We start from the raw sequence: 14608 nt of genomic DNA, 5'->3' as shown, positions 1-14608 counted from the left end.
AGGAGAGTGCCGCCATCAAAAAGGGGTATTAGGGGAGTGTTAGAGGGGAGTTGACGTGGCTTATTCTGGTTGGTTACGTGTAAGAGGGGGGACTCACCTATTAGGTGAGCACCCCTTACACCCTAATAATAATAATAATAATAATAATAATAATAATAATAATAATAATAATAATAATAATAATAATAATAATAATAATAATAATAATAATAATAATAATAATAATAATAAGGTATAACATAAAATGAGGGTATAAGTGTATTTCAAAAACTAATTACACTTTATTCCCCTCATATTAGTTACACTTTAATGGGTATGGTTATTCTAAAAATGTTTCTAAAAATAAGAAGTGTACAAAGACAAAGTAGATCACAAAATATAACACAATGTCGAGCAAAATGTAACACAATACCGAAAAATATAACATAATATCGAAGAAAAAAGACACAATAAGTCGCAAAAAAGACAAAACGATCCAAATATGGAAAAAACACAATGATACCAACATAGAAAAGATACAATGATAAATAAAAAGACACAATTCCGATTTTTTTTTCTAAAATCTACAAGCTAAACATCTAAAAGCAAAAACGTAAAAACTCATATCGTAGAGTTCGATTAGACGGTTTCATTGCCGCTTGAATGAGGTCAATCATAGTCCGTTTGATACCATTTTTACGACTCCTTATTTTATGAGACTTTGTATTTGATGATAACCCATACTTTAATTACTTCGTCGTTAACAAAATTATAGATAACTAGTTTTTGAGGACCCGCACGTTGCTGCGGATCCATAATAGCATACGTATTTTATGTAAATCACATGGACCATCCGAATATAACACGTAAAAGTTAATTGCCTATACTTATAAAATTAGTATGTATAAAATGTGAGAGTATATCAAACAAAGAAGAAACACTTAGAACTATGTGTACTTGTAGATAAAGTTGCGTAAGTATTTTTTTTTTAAATTATTAAAAACGAAAACAAAGAAAAGTTATACTTTTAGAACGTGTCATATCTAAAACTTTAAAATAACTATTAATACTTTTATAACATTAAGTAATAATTAATAACAAAATACAAATAAACAAATAACATGCATGAAATATTTAGTATATAGCCCCTCTGAAACCAACAAATATATTCTATATATTTTATACTCGGTCTTTTAGGGGTTTGTGTTTGATGGCCCAAATATGCTTCACCAACTTGTAAACTAACACTACTTGTGCATTATTAAGTTGTAAAAAAATGAATAGTAAAATTAACTCACAAAGCAAATTTATAAGTTAATATAGAGGAAATAATAATAAGTTAATAATAATAAATAATAATAATATAACAGCAACAATAATGATAATGGTAAAAAATTAATAATAATAATAATAATAATAATAATAATAATTTTTTTCAATTCCTTTAAGGAATGAAAAAAAAAACACTACCTTACTTATGAATGAGAATTCTTATATCTGGATTGAGTTACATTCCTTGTGTTACCAATGACACCAAACATATTTTTTTCCATTCTATCATAACAACCCATCTCATTCCGCCATCAATTCTTTCATTACAACCGTTACCTAAGAGTATAACTTATTTATAACCACCAAGTTCTAACGAACAGGGGTCATTGGACATTCGAACCTTCTCCAGGTCCCCCCTTTGTATACTAGAATACCATTGTATACTTAGCACAAAAGTTATAGGTTTATTTGAACTCCAGGTCCCCCCTTTGTATACTAGAATACCATTGTATACTTAGCATAAAAGTTATAGGTTTATTTGAATATTTTAAAAAAAATATAGGTTAAATTGAGTATTAACTTAAAAATATGTATATGCTATTTGTGTCCCCGACTAATGTATCATACATCATTTTTTGGCATGTATCATGTTTGATTGAATTGTCAACCCTTAAACATGGTCTATTTTATTTTTATTAGTTTATTTAAAAAGTTTTAAAGTAACTAAGTTATTTATGCTTCGCTTTCGTTAAATTCTGCATTTGTTACGAATAGGGGTGTTCATGAGCCGAACCAAACCGAACGGAGGTCTGCTCGTGCTCGGTTCAGTTTGAAACCGAGCCGCTCGGTTCGGTTCGGATTTAGGTAATCGAGCAGAAATCTTATGCTCGTGCTCGGTTCGGTTTAGAACCGAGCCGCTCGGTTCGGTTCGCTTTTGCTCAGTTTTATTTAGATAAAATACAAACATAAAAAGCCCCATAAAAATAAAGACAAAATGTCATCCAAATGTTTAATGTTTAAGAACATCTAAAATGCAAAATAACTTCCAAAACACGCGTTGATTGTTAATGGTAAAAAGAAAAAAAGTGATAATTTCATCTCTTGGCTGTTAATTGATTATGCTGGTTCATACTTGATCTATTTCTATTATGTTGGTTTATATTTATTACTTTTTAGAGTTTTTCACCAAATCTCAATCTAGCCACTGTGGATTTCATATCATGTAGAGTAATTCGACAGAATGATTTAAAATAGTTCAAATTTGTTCCCTGTCTAGGATTTATCATTACATCCGAACTCCGAGCCAAATTTTGTAGTTTGGACGGGATTAGGAGTGAAACCCGCGAATTCCTGCCTAAATTACAAATTTTGCCAATTACTTTGTGCAAATTTCTATCAACAAACGGGGGAGAATTATACCAAATCAGGGCTGAAACCCGTAATTTGATGAAAACTTTCCTCTAAATTTTCTTAAAACAAGGAAGAAATTGCTGAGCTAGGGGTGAAACCCTAACCTTGGCAGTTATTCCAACTTTATTTTATCTCGCCAAGGCAATTGACGGACTCCAACGACCTGAACTCACGAGTATGGCCTAGAATGCGCATGCATAATGCCCAAGAATCGAGGCAGAAACATGTCCTCTAGAGTCGAAAGTGACGACAAGTCAACTGTGAATAGTTAAATTGCCATGGTTAGTCAAAGTCTAGTAGCCGCAGACAATCCATTTCCCGATTTTGAGTGTTGCTTCGTTGATTTTATATGATTTACCTGTTTACGTGTTTTAAGATTCGTTGATTGCTCCATTTGTTATCAATCTGCGTGACTTTTGTTGCTATCCTATCTCGATTCAAACCCCTGTTGATGTGATCTAAACGAAACCAGTGTGCTATGCTACGCTATACGACTAAGTTAGACGATACAATGTGATGCTATCTGATATGCAAAACGAACGACACTCGACTTGTGGTTATAGGTTTCTGTTTTCTGACAGCCTCTGTGATAAAAGTGCGTACGTGTTTAGGAAATAAAGTGCTCTATTTGCTTAATTGCTTATGTGCTCTAATTGCTTCTATGCCTCTATGATTATGTGCTTATGTGTTTATATGTGTTACGTGACGTGAGATGCGACGTGATTCTAAGTTTTAGTAAACTAAGACGAGTGAGATTCGAATTCGTTGTGTTGAGCCCTATGGCGATGTCTATTGCAGACCATGTCGTCATCATCAAGAACTCGCCAAAACCTTTCCCGTCAGGAAAAGAGAGACCGACGTCTCGCCAAGCTCATCTCAAGGTCTGTAGCGAAAGCTGTCAGCGAGGTGTACGAAAACACAAGCAAGTCGTCGGAAGAATCCCGAACCCTCACTGAATCCAGCAAAGCTCCGTTCAGTTTCAAGCAATTTAAGGCGTGTGGACCGAAGGAGTTCACCGGTGAAGAGGGCCCTACAGGCTTATTTCACTGGTTTGACTCTGTGGAAGTTACCCTTCGTCAAAGCGGATGCCCGGATCATCTTCGAACTCTCAATGCTACCGGTGTCTTCCAGTCGCGGGCATTGGACTGGTGGACAGCCGAAAGGAATAAGCGCGGGAACGACGCTGCCTACGAGCTGACGTGGGAGGAACTGAAGGCTATCATGCTGGACGAGTTCTGTCCTCCCCACGAACGCCAAAAGTTGGAGGATGAGTTCTGGACCATCAAGCAGAAGGAGGGCGACAACGCTGGTCTCACCGCCCGTTTCAAACAACTGAGCATTATCTGTCCAGACCAGGTCAAGACTCCCGAGATGACCATCAAGAAATACATCCGTGCTCTTCCGGATTGTGTTGCAGATTTCGTGTTCGCCGCCAAACCCGCATCAATCGAGGAAACCTACCTACTCGCTGCCGAGATTAACGACAAGCGAGTTAAGGCTGGTGTCTGGGATAAGCCATCCAAGTCGTTGCATCAAGTGACTGCCACATCAACCGACAACCCTACTGCTCAAGCCTCCAAGTCCTCGAGAAGAAGAAAGAAGAACAAGAGTTGCGCCGCCGCAACCAATGCTGCTCCTCTTCAGTCAGTGCCGCCACAACAGCAACAACCACAGCGCACTGCGCCAGTGATCAATGCGCCGCCGGCTAAGCGTGCGTACACCGGCCCCCACCCACTCTGTGCTACATGTTCTTATCATCACCCGGTGGGTGTGGCCTGCCGTTTCTGTGCCCACTGCAACGTTTACGGGCATTTCACTGCGAATTGCCGCTATGGTCCTCGTCAAACGCAAGCTCAAGCCGCTGTTAACCAAGCCCTGCTACCTGCTCCTCAAGCTCCTCAAGCTCCTCAAGCTCCTCAAGCTGCACAGGCCCCGGCAAACAATGTTCGGACCTGCTTTGTATGTGGTGACCCTAACCACTTCGCAAACCGGTGCCCGAACAGAGTGGTGAAACAAGAAGCTCAACAACCCCAGCAACAACAACAGCAGCCTCAACAACAAGCCGCTCACGCCAGAACTTTCAACATCAACGCACGCCAGGCTCAAGCTGACAACAACGTGGTCAATGGTACGTTCCTCGTGAATGGTATATATGCATCATGTTTGTTTGATACTGGAGCCGATAACTGCTTTGTGTCATTTGAATTTGAGAAGCTTCTTAGACGTAAGCGCTCTTATCTTTCGTCACCCTTCGAAGTAGAAGTCGCTACCGGAAGGACCATTGCTGTCAATTCTGTGCTCCGTGATTGTACTCTCGAGCTCAACAATCATATATTTCCGATTAATCTCATTCCAATGCAGCTCGGAAGTTTCGATGTCATAGTAGGCATGGACTTTCTTCGTGAAAACCATGCTGAAGTTGTGTGTTCCGATAAGATGATTCGTTTTGTGCTAGCTAGTGGTGATATTCTATGTGTTTATGGTGAAACTACTGCAAAAGATCTCAAGCTCATGTCATGTCTTCAAGCTCACAAATATCTCCGCAAGGAATATCGAGCCTTCTTGGCCAACATTGTTGTAGCAGAGACGGACAAGAAAAGGAAAGTTGAAGTCAAGGATGTTCCCGTTGTCCGAGAATTTCCTCAGGTGTTCCCTGATGATCTTCCTGGATTACCTCCAAGTCGTGATATCGACTTTCGAATCGACCTTATTCCAGGGGCCAACCCAGTGGCCAAAGCTCCGTATCGACTCGCTCCATCTGAGATGCGAGAACTCTCAAACCAACTCCAAGAGTTACTTGAAAAAGGCTTCATTCGCCCGAGCACTTCCCCATGGGGCGCACCAGTCCTTTTCGTTAAAAAGAAGGACGGGTCGTTCCGAATGTGCATCGATTACCGGGAATTGAACAAGCTGACCATCAAGAACCGATACCCCTTACCAAGAATCGATGATCTGTTTGACCAACTACAAGGTGCTCAGTGTTTCTCCAAGATTGATCTACGTTCAGGCTACCATCAGTTACGGATTCAAGAGGAAGACATACCCAAAACCGCTTTTCGAACCCGATACGGCCACTACGAATTTGTTGTCATGCCTTTTGGTTTGACCAATGCACCCGCGGTCTTTATGGATCTGATGAATCGCGTGTGTAAACCGTTCTTAGACCGTTTCGTCATTGTATTTATCGACGATGTCCTGATCTATTCCAGATCGAGGGCCGAACATGCGCAGCATTTGCGATTGGTTCTCGAGTTGCTTCAGGGAAACCAACTCTACGCCAAGTTCTCCAAGTGTGAGTTCTGGTTGGAGGAGGTTCAATTTCTGGGTCACATTGTGAATAGTCGGGGTATACACGTTGATCCTGCAAAGATTGAGGCAGTCAAGGGATGGGTTACGCCAAAGAATCCGTCAGAAGTTCGCTCTTTCCTCAGATTAGCAGGTTACTACCGGCGATTCATCGAAGGGTTCTCAAAGATTGCTGTACCGCTTACCTCCCTTACTCATAAAGACAAGCCTTTTGTGTGGGGAACCGCGCAGGAGACTGCCTTCCAAACCCTCAAACGCATGCTGTGCCATGCACCAGTTCTTACACTGCCGAACGGAAGCGATGACTTCGTTGTCTATTGTGATGCTTCAAACCTTGGACTTGGCTGTGTTCTCATGCAACGAGACAAGGTTATAGCTTACGCATCTCGACAGCTCAAAATCCACGAGAAGAACTATACAACCCATGACCTTGAGCTAGGCGCAGTTGTCTTTGCCTTAAAGATTTGGCGACACTACCTGTATGGTACAAAGTGTACGATCTTCACCGATCACAAGAGCCTACAACATATCTTTAACCAGAGAGAACTCAATATGCGTCAACGTCGATGGGTAGAACTTCTCAACGATTACGACTGTGAGATCCGTTATCACCCAGGCAAGGCGAATGTAGTTGCAGACGCCCTGAGCAGAAAGAATTACGTGATAGGTGTTCGAAACATCCAGGCTCAGTATAACCTCGAAGCTCTCATCCGCGAAGCACAACACGCTTGCCTTAACGAGCGTACGTTGAAGAAAGAACGAATCTATCACGATGGAACTCAGCTCGTGAGCAAAGCCAACGGGATATTCTATTATCTGGACCGAATCTGGGTTCCGAGGAGGACAGATTTGCGAAGGATCATCATGAACGAAGCCCACAAATCCCGATATTCCATTCATCCCGGTGCGGACAAAATGTACCAGGACCTTCGCTACAAGTACTGGTGGCCTGGGATGAAAAGGGATATTGCTCTATATGTTGGTAGCTGTTTAACTTGTGCAAGAGTCAAGGCTGAACACCAAAGACCTTCAGGCTTACTCGAACAACCGCCGATACCCGTATGGAAGTGGGAAAGCATAGCTATGGATTTCATAACTAAGCTTCCGACCACGCCATCAGGTCACGACAGTATTTGGGTTATAGTCGACCGTCTAACCAAATCAGCCCACTTTCTGCCAATACGAGAAGACTATAAGGTGGCCAAGTTAGCCCAAATCTACACCGACGAGATCATTAAGAATCATGGTACGCCTCGAGACATCATTTCTGATCGCGATGCTCGGTTTACATCGAGATTGTGGGAAACTTTTCAAGCAGCTCTTGGTACGACGCTGAATTTGAGTACCGCATTCCACCCGCAAACCGACGGGCAGACTGAAAGAACGATTCGTACTATTGAAGACATGCTCCGTGCGTGTGTTATCGATTTTGGTGGTAGTTGGAGCAAACACCTACCGTTGGTCGAATTTTCGTACAATAATAGCTATCACTCCAGCATCGAAATGGCACCTTTCGAAGCCTTGTATGGTAGGAGATGTCGCTCGCCTATTGTATGGCACGAGGTCGGTCATTCACAATTGACTGGGCCCGAGATTCTGCAAGAAACGACTGACAAGATCCACCAGATAAGGGAAAACTTGGTGAAGGCCCGGGACAGACAAAAGATGTACGCCGATAAACGACGCAAGCCCCGCGAATTTGCAGTTGGCGACTACGTACTCCTAAAGGTATCACCTTGGAAGGGAGTAGTCCGATTCGGCAAAAGAGGGAAACTTGCGCCTCGATTTGTTGGACCTTTTAAGATTCTGGAAAGGATCGGTAAAGTTGCCTACAAACTCGAATTACCGGAGGAACTCAGCAATGTCCACCCGACTTTCCATATTTCAAACCTTCGAAAATGTGTAGCCGACCACGACGCAATAATACCACTCGACGATCTTCAGGTCAATGAGACGCTACACTTCGTGGAAAAGCCTGTCGAAATCATGGACCGACAGACCAAGCAACTCAGACGCTCTCGCATTCCTATTGTAAAAGTACGATGGGAAGGCAAACGAGGCGCGGAGTTCACTTGGGAACTCGAAAGTGACATGAAGGCCAAGTACCCGCAGTTGTTCAGATAGATCTGAAGCATCAAATTGGTAAAAGCACACGGCGATGTACGGTTCTCGGCCTAATTTCGGGACGAAATTCCCTAAAGGAGGGGAGACTGTAACACCCCGTGTTTTCCCAAAAGTCAAAGTCAAAGTCAAGAGTTGACTGTTATTGGAATTAAAGATCAATAAAGATTAATTTTATTTTAGTTTCATTTTGATTTTCTTATTATGTGGAGTAAGTGTTGTATAATCAAACTAATCGGTCGATAATCGAACTGTGAATCAAAGACCGACTGTGAAGGATAGGAAGTAACAATGCAATAAAGCTAGTCAATCAATAATCAAGCTAATCAAATCAATCATCGAACTCAAGTGTGGATAATTTTAATGCTTTTATACGTGTGTGTGTGTGCCTTACGTGTTACTTGTGCATGTTACTTTTATGTTAAAGAGTGTGGTGAATCAATCAAATCAATCGAGACTCGAAGGATAATCAAACACAATCGAAACCGACTTTGAAAATGGGTTGTAAGGATGCTTGTATGTTAGATATAGTAGTTGGGACTGAAAGTAATTTGAATAGAAACTCTATCCTACTCTACTCCTCAATCTATCGAAATCGAAATATCAAAAATCGTCGCGAAACACTCAAAACCAGGCAAGCCGATCGGACAGGGCAATCTGATCGAACAGGCTAGCCGATCGAACAGGCTGTTCGATCGGGCAGCCGCTCGATCAGGGATGCTGTTCGATCAGCTAACCCCTTTCCACTTTTGGAAGCCTATAAATAGGGCTGTCCTTGTCAAGCTTTCCACTTTTGGAAAAGCTCTGATCGACCAGCCTTCTATTCTCGCCATTTCTCAGATTTCTCTCAAACCTGTAAGTATTTCACTCCAATCTTTGTACGTTTTTGATCCTTGATCGATTCTCCATCTTTCTATCTTTCAAAATCTGAATTCCAACCGTGAAATCACAAAGATCTAAGCATTCTTGGGTGATGTCATCATGGTGTTCTTGAAGAACACTAAGATTGACATCAATCCGACATGAATAGCTTGAATCTAACCGATTTCCACATAAACAACTTAAAATTTTCCAAGGATCTTAACAACTCACGGTGGAAAAGGATTGAAAGACGGGTTTTCACCAATCTTTCAACTCTTTTACACTCAAACCGGCGAAAACGAAGCTTGAACCGACCTATAAATCATTCTAAACAAACACATGGTTCAAGATTCGGACTTTACCACGAGATTACCGAATGCGAGTTAAACGTTAAACTTAGGTCCTTGAACGCTCCCTGACCGAGCCTGGGTGATTCCAGCCGAGTCAGTGAGTAAAGTAAAGGCTGAGGTTTTTGTGGTTCAACTTGTGGTCAAACTATCTTTAAAACATCAATAAAATAACGGGAAATAACCAAGTGCTAGGTGATGGACTAACCAGGTCAGGGGCTGGCCGAACGGTTAGGCTATTCGAACGAACAGCCCAACCGAACGACTACGCCAGCCGATCGACTAGGCTAATCGATCGACTAGCATCTGGGCCCACAAACTCATGAGGTGTAGTATTGACAGGGTTCTGTTCGATCGATCGAGCCACTCGATTGTAAACATTACTCATCGAATCATGAGATACTACACTTCAACGCTAAACCTCTTCGAAACATTGGGATGTCACCCGATCGAGCATGCCACCCGATCGAGTGACAATTTGCCGAGTGTGCAATGCTAACCGATCGGTTGGACCAACCGATCGAACGGACTGTTCGATCGGCCAACTTGAAAGGTAATGCTGCAAAAACTTCAAAAGTACAAACCATCATACACAAACACATCCTTCACATCGAAGGAAGTAACAATCCACTTGAAAGAATCAGCCGATCGAGCCAGCCGGCCGATCGAACGGGACGTTCGAACGGACTTTAACCCAATCGAACGGCCCACTCGATCGAACAGCCGTCCGATCGAATGGTCTATCCGATCCAGTTTCCACTGTTCACTTTTTCCGCAATACTCATTGTATTGTTATCGAACTATTCAGGCTAACCTATTCTCAGTGCTCCTTTCAATCCACAACCAACCACTGTGAGTATACTCGATCCCTTTTTGCTTTCAGCACTTTTGGGTGTTACATACGTAATCTATCAAATTCACGAACAACACAAACTATTTGAACGCTAACCTACTTGCATGTATTACTTGACTAAATGATTGCTGTTTATTATGTTTACACGTGGAGTGCTATCTGCCTGCTTTAGCAACGTAGTACTATAGTTTGGACTCAGCACCCGTTCACACGGGGGTTGCTAAGGACAATTACTTGCATGGATTACAGTGGTAATCATGTATTGCGAACTGTCTCGGACAGTCAACTCGAAGTCGTTGGTATCGATGGTCCCATGTTGATAATTTACATGCATCGTTTGCCCTTGTGTACGTGCTTGGTTATGCGTAAACTTTTCGAACTTTATATGCTATATCAAACTTGTGTACTCACCTTTACATTATATGTATTGACTTTTATTTTAACGTATGTGACAGGTGTTTAAGCTACTAGCGTGCTAGGGAAGCGAGGCGATAATAAGCTTCTAGAAGCCTGTGACCTTAGGACAGTGTCCACCTACCTGCTCCAGGGCCATAGTTCTCTGTAGATCTTGCACTGGCACCTGTAGTCAGTAAGATCTACCGTTAGCCGTCTAGGAGTCTTAAAACAATATTTAAATTCGGTCTGTAATAATTAAGAATCTGAGTTGTCGGAACAGTTCCCATATTGTTTAGTTGATTTCTATGATAACTTGTTATTATTTGGGACACGGTATGGGACGTGTTATATAACTGAATTGTATGATAGTTGTTGTGGAAACTTCTGAACAATCTGTTTCGCTCAGTGCCGCGCCCCGATGATTCCGCCATCGGTTGGGGTGTGACATTTGGACAACTGAATCTTTGGAAATCGGAAAGTGAGTTTATGAGCATTTGTAACCGTCTGTCTTGATTTTCCAGGTGGGTGGATCTCCTGTATCAATATTTTCACTCACGGGAAGTAATGCTGGTGATGGACGTTTAGCTGCTGGTCTCAAACGGCTTACAACAGTGAGTTACTCATAACTCATCTTGAGCTAAATGAATGGGATTATTCATCCGAACATGAAATATATTGATTGATATGCGATCCTTTTCATTTGAATACATGTAAGGCTACTCGGTATGGTGACCGGAGGAACGCCGGCGACGGGATGAGGACGGAGGGGGCGGCATGGGAGGACGGCGTCGCCGAGGGGGAGGCCCACATGTTTGGTCCGTCTCAAACGGCTAAACTCGGACGGCGACGACGGGACGGAGGGGGACGGAGGGGGACGGAGGGGGGCGGCGTGGGAGAACGGTGGTGATGTGGCGGCGCCGGGGGTGGAGACGGAACCATACCGAGGAGCCTAATGTACATTTGTAGTTAGTTACAAATATATGCCAAGTTAGCTCCATGTTGCGTGTACAATACGGCCATTGGCTATTCTTAGATTTAAGTTTGATCACCAGAGTTTCAACTATCTTCAGTCATTCATGTAATTCGATATTCTTTTCATTTACTTATTGCTTTTGGTGTTGGTAACTGGACAGGTCTCTTTACATTGTTGAAAGAAGGGATCTGGGCTCTGCTATTTGTGCATGTCTCTTTTGTTTATTTATTTATTTATTTATTTATTTATTTATTTATATACAACTATATGAACCCAAGATAAAGCTTACATAAAATATTTGGTGAGCTTTTTGTAATTATGTGTTTGTTGCAAGTGAAATAAGTCTCTAAACTGTTGATTTCAGGTCAGACATCCAAACATTTTATCATTTCTTCATAGTACTAAGGCTGAAGTAATTGACGGCTTCTCTGCAAAGCTCACTGTATATTGCCACTCAACCTGTTACGCCACTTGCGAAAAAAAAAATCAAGGAATTAGGATTGCAAGGTACACAAAGGTATAGGCTCATATCTAGCTGATCTTATTGTTGTTTTTTCTTTGTTTCATGAAAGGAAATAAAAAAAAATTAGAGTATCACACTCTCCAACTCATTAAGGAAGCATGAAAGGAAATCAACAGAAAGAAAAAAAGCATGTTACAAATTTAGCATTAGCATGGTTCTGGTCGGAGAGAGAGAGAGAACGAGGAGAGGGAGAGAGACGAGAAGGAGAACAGGATAGCGAGGGTTCTGGTCGGCGAGTGGCTGTAGTGGGGGAAGGAGATTTAAGGGTGCCACTGATTTCTCCATCAAATCAAATCTGGGTTCTAGGGTTTTTTTTGTTGCGAAAAAGGTAAGTTTCATCCGATTATTCAAGACAGACAAAGAACAACAGAGAGAAGCAGCATATGGTAGCGAGAGAGAGAGAGATGAGAGCAGGCAGAGAGACGTCGGCGGTAGTGAGACGGTGGTGGCGTTGAGGGTTCCGTCAACTGTGAATTAGATCTTCGAGGTAACTCTCCTCATTCTTTCAGTTTTAAGTTTGACCCGATTTACAATTCGAATCATGTTTCTGTTTTCACTTACGTATGTGTGTATTTTGTTTGATCCACAGGAAAAAAGATTACTCTTATAGAGAATCTAGGTGCTACTGAGGTTAGTGTTTATGTTTTCCGATTTCTAGGGTTTCAAATTGTGCGATTGATTCATAATGTAACCGTTGGATTTGGCGTTTTGAGTTTGCTATGAATTGGAATTTTCGAATCGACCTGTAGAATGTAGCAAATGCTACTTTTTAGTGAGGTATATAGTGTTTTGAGTTTTGACATTGATATTGTGTTTCATTGAGAAAAAAATTGTGTGCATTGCCATTGTGTTAGGTACTCTCTGTTTGGTATTTAGGTTGTTTTCATGTTCGAATGTGGTTGTTTATTGATGTTTTATTTCGAGTTAACACTGCTATACATTTGTTCTTGCTCTCTCCTATATACCTTAGCTAACTGAAGAACTGTCAAAAGTGGATGAAAAGCTGAAGTTGACCGAATCTCTTCTCGACAGCAAGGTATTGATGAATCACATCTATCCTCTAACTTTTACTCTTTCATTATAGCATCAGATATGATTAAATAACTTTTTGGTTATCTAGAATCTTGGAATCAAGAAAATCAACGATGAGAAGAAAGCATCAATGGCAGCTCAATTTGCAGCAGAAGCTACTTTACGAAGAGCCCACGCAGCTCAAAAAGACGACGACATGCCCCCAATCGAAGCCATCCTTCCACCTTTGGAAGCCGAACTCAAGCTAGCCAGACAAGAGGTTTGACCGTCTGACACTTTGACTTATGCATGTAGACAGTTGTAAATAGCTTCAACATTTTTTCTCAAAATTTTAAAGTGGGTCAGAATGAGCCAGTCTTATGAATATTAACTTGGAATGGCTTCGAGTGGCCTGCTCCACTTACCACCCGTGCCTGCCTGCCAATACAATCACGATCATGGTCACCGTTATTGTCGCCATAAGCCATTAATCAACAGCTCGACAGTAAAATAGAACATTACCTGACCTGAACTTGCACATCTTGATGTTTCTTTTTTCCAAAATGACCCCTTACATTTTTTTTCTTCAGTAATTAAATTGGAGTTTGTACATTAGGGGAGGTGGAGTGGGATTATTTTAAAAGGAAGATCTAACCAGCTCACTCTTAACTATTATTCACACACTTTAACCAAGCCTTTTTAATCTTAGTCGTATAACCCATGAGCAATAAGTTATAACCCAAACTGTCCTGTTACTTATATATTGTTTGCTTTTATACTACTACAGGGAACGATGAGGATGCGAGTGACCCAACTGCATTTAAAGAATTCACAATGGACCAACTTAAAAATGCAAAGGGAATTGGGTGAACCAAATGTGTTACAACTAAGTAAAATGTCTTTGTAGTTTTTAATTAAAGATTCTATACTAAGTGAAGTGAGGTTATATATGTTTGGATTATAATAGTTTTCTCTAGCCTCTCACATGTACTAAGGGGTGTTATATATGTTTGGATTATAACATTTTACTCGGTTAATAAAACTAGACAAGTAATACTTCACCAACATAAAATGAAGGTACATACCAAAAATAAAGAAATACAACACAAAATAATACAAATCAGTCATCTTGCTTCCTTGAATATGTACCGATGAACTCGAACCGACCAACACAATGTTTACAGTTTCATGTTGGTGTGAGAATCTATGCAACTGAATCATCTTCCTGTATATATGTCTACGTAGTTCTTTAACAAATGTCGAGTCGGGGGTCTCACTGGAAGCAGCCTCTCTATTCCTACGGGTTAGAGGTAAGGCTGGCTACATATTACCCTCCTCAGACCCTACCTTAACTTTGTTATTGGTGGGATTTACTGAGTATGATGATGATGATGATGAGTTCTTTAACAAATGTGAGTGTGATTCTTCTTCTACCACTTTCTCCTCATCAATAACCGCAATACTATGAGCGTTTTAAGTTTAGATAAACATAAGGCGTAAATGAGCCGAGCTAGAAATAAGCCAAGCTTAAACGAGCTTGAGCTCGAGTTCGAGCC

The 14608-nt window shown here is 41.2% G+C and overlaps 1 long non-coding RNA gene across 1 annotated transcript; it reads left to right on the top strand.

Moving 5' to 3' along the window:
• The first annotated feature begins 12298 nt into the window (after positions 1-12298).
• Positions 12299-14075, top strand: LOC110939044. The gene is made up of 4 exons (XR_002591917.2): positions 12299-12528; positions 12631-13077; positions 13162-13332; positions 13840-14075. It is a non-coding gene; the product is annotated as an uncharacterized LOC110939044 (long non-coding RNA).
• Positions 14076-14608: the final 533 nt, after the last annotated feature.

This window comes from Helianthus annuus, chromosome 5, assembly GCF_002127325.2.
Source record: "Helianthus annuus cultivar XRQ/B chromosome 5, HanXRQr2.0-SUNRISE, whole genome shotgun sequence".
Classification (NCBI taxonomy): Eukaryota; Viridiplantae; Streptophyta; class Magnoliopsida; order Asterales; family Asteraceae; genus Helianthus; species Helianthus annuus.
The sequence above is the reverse complement of the archived record's forward strand: the minus strand, read 5'-3'. Positions and strand labels throughout refer to the sequence as shown.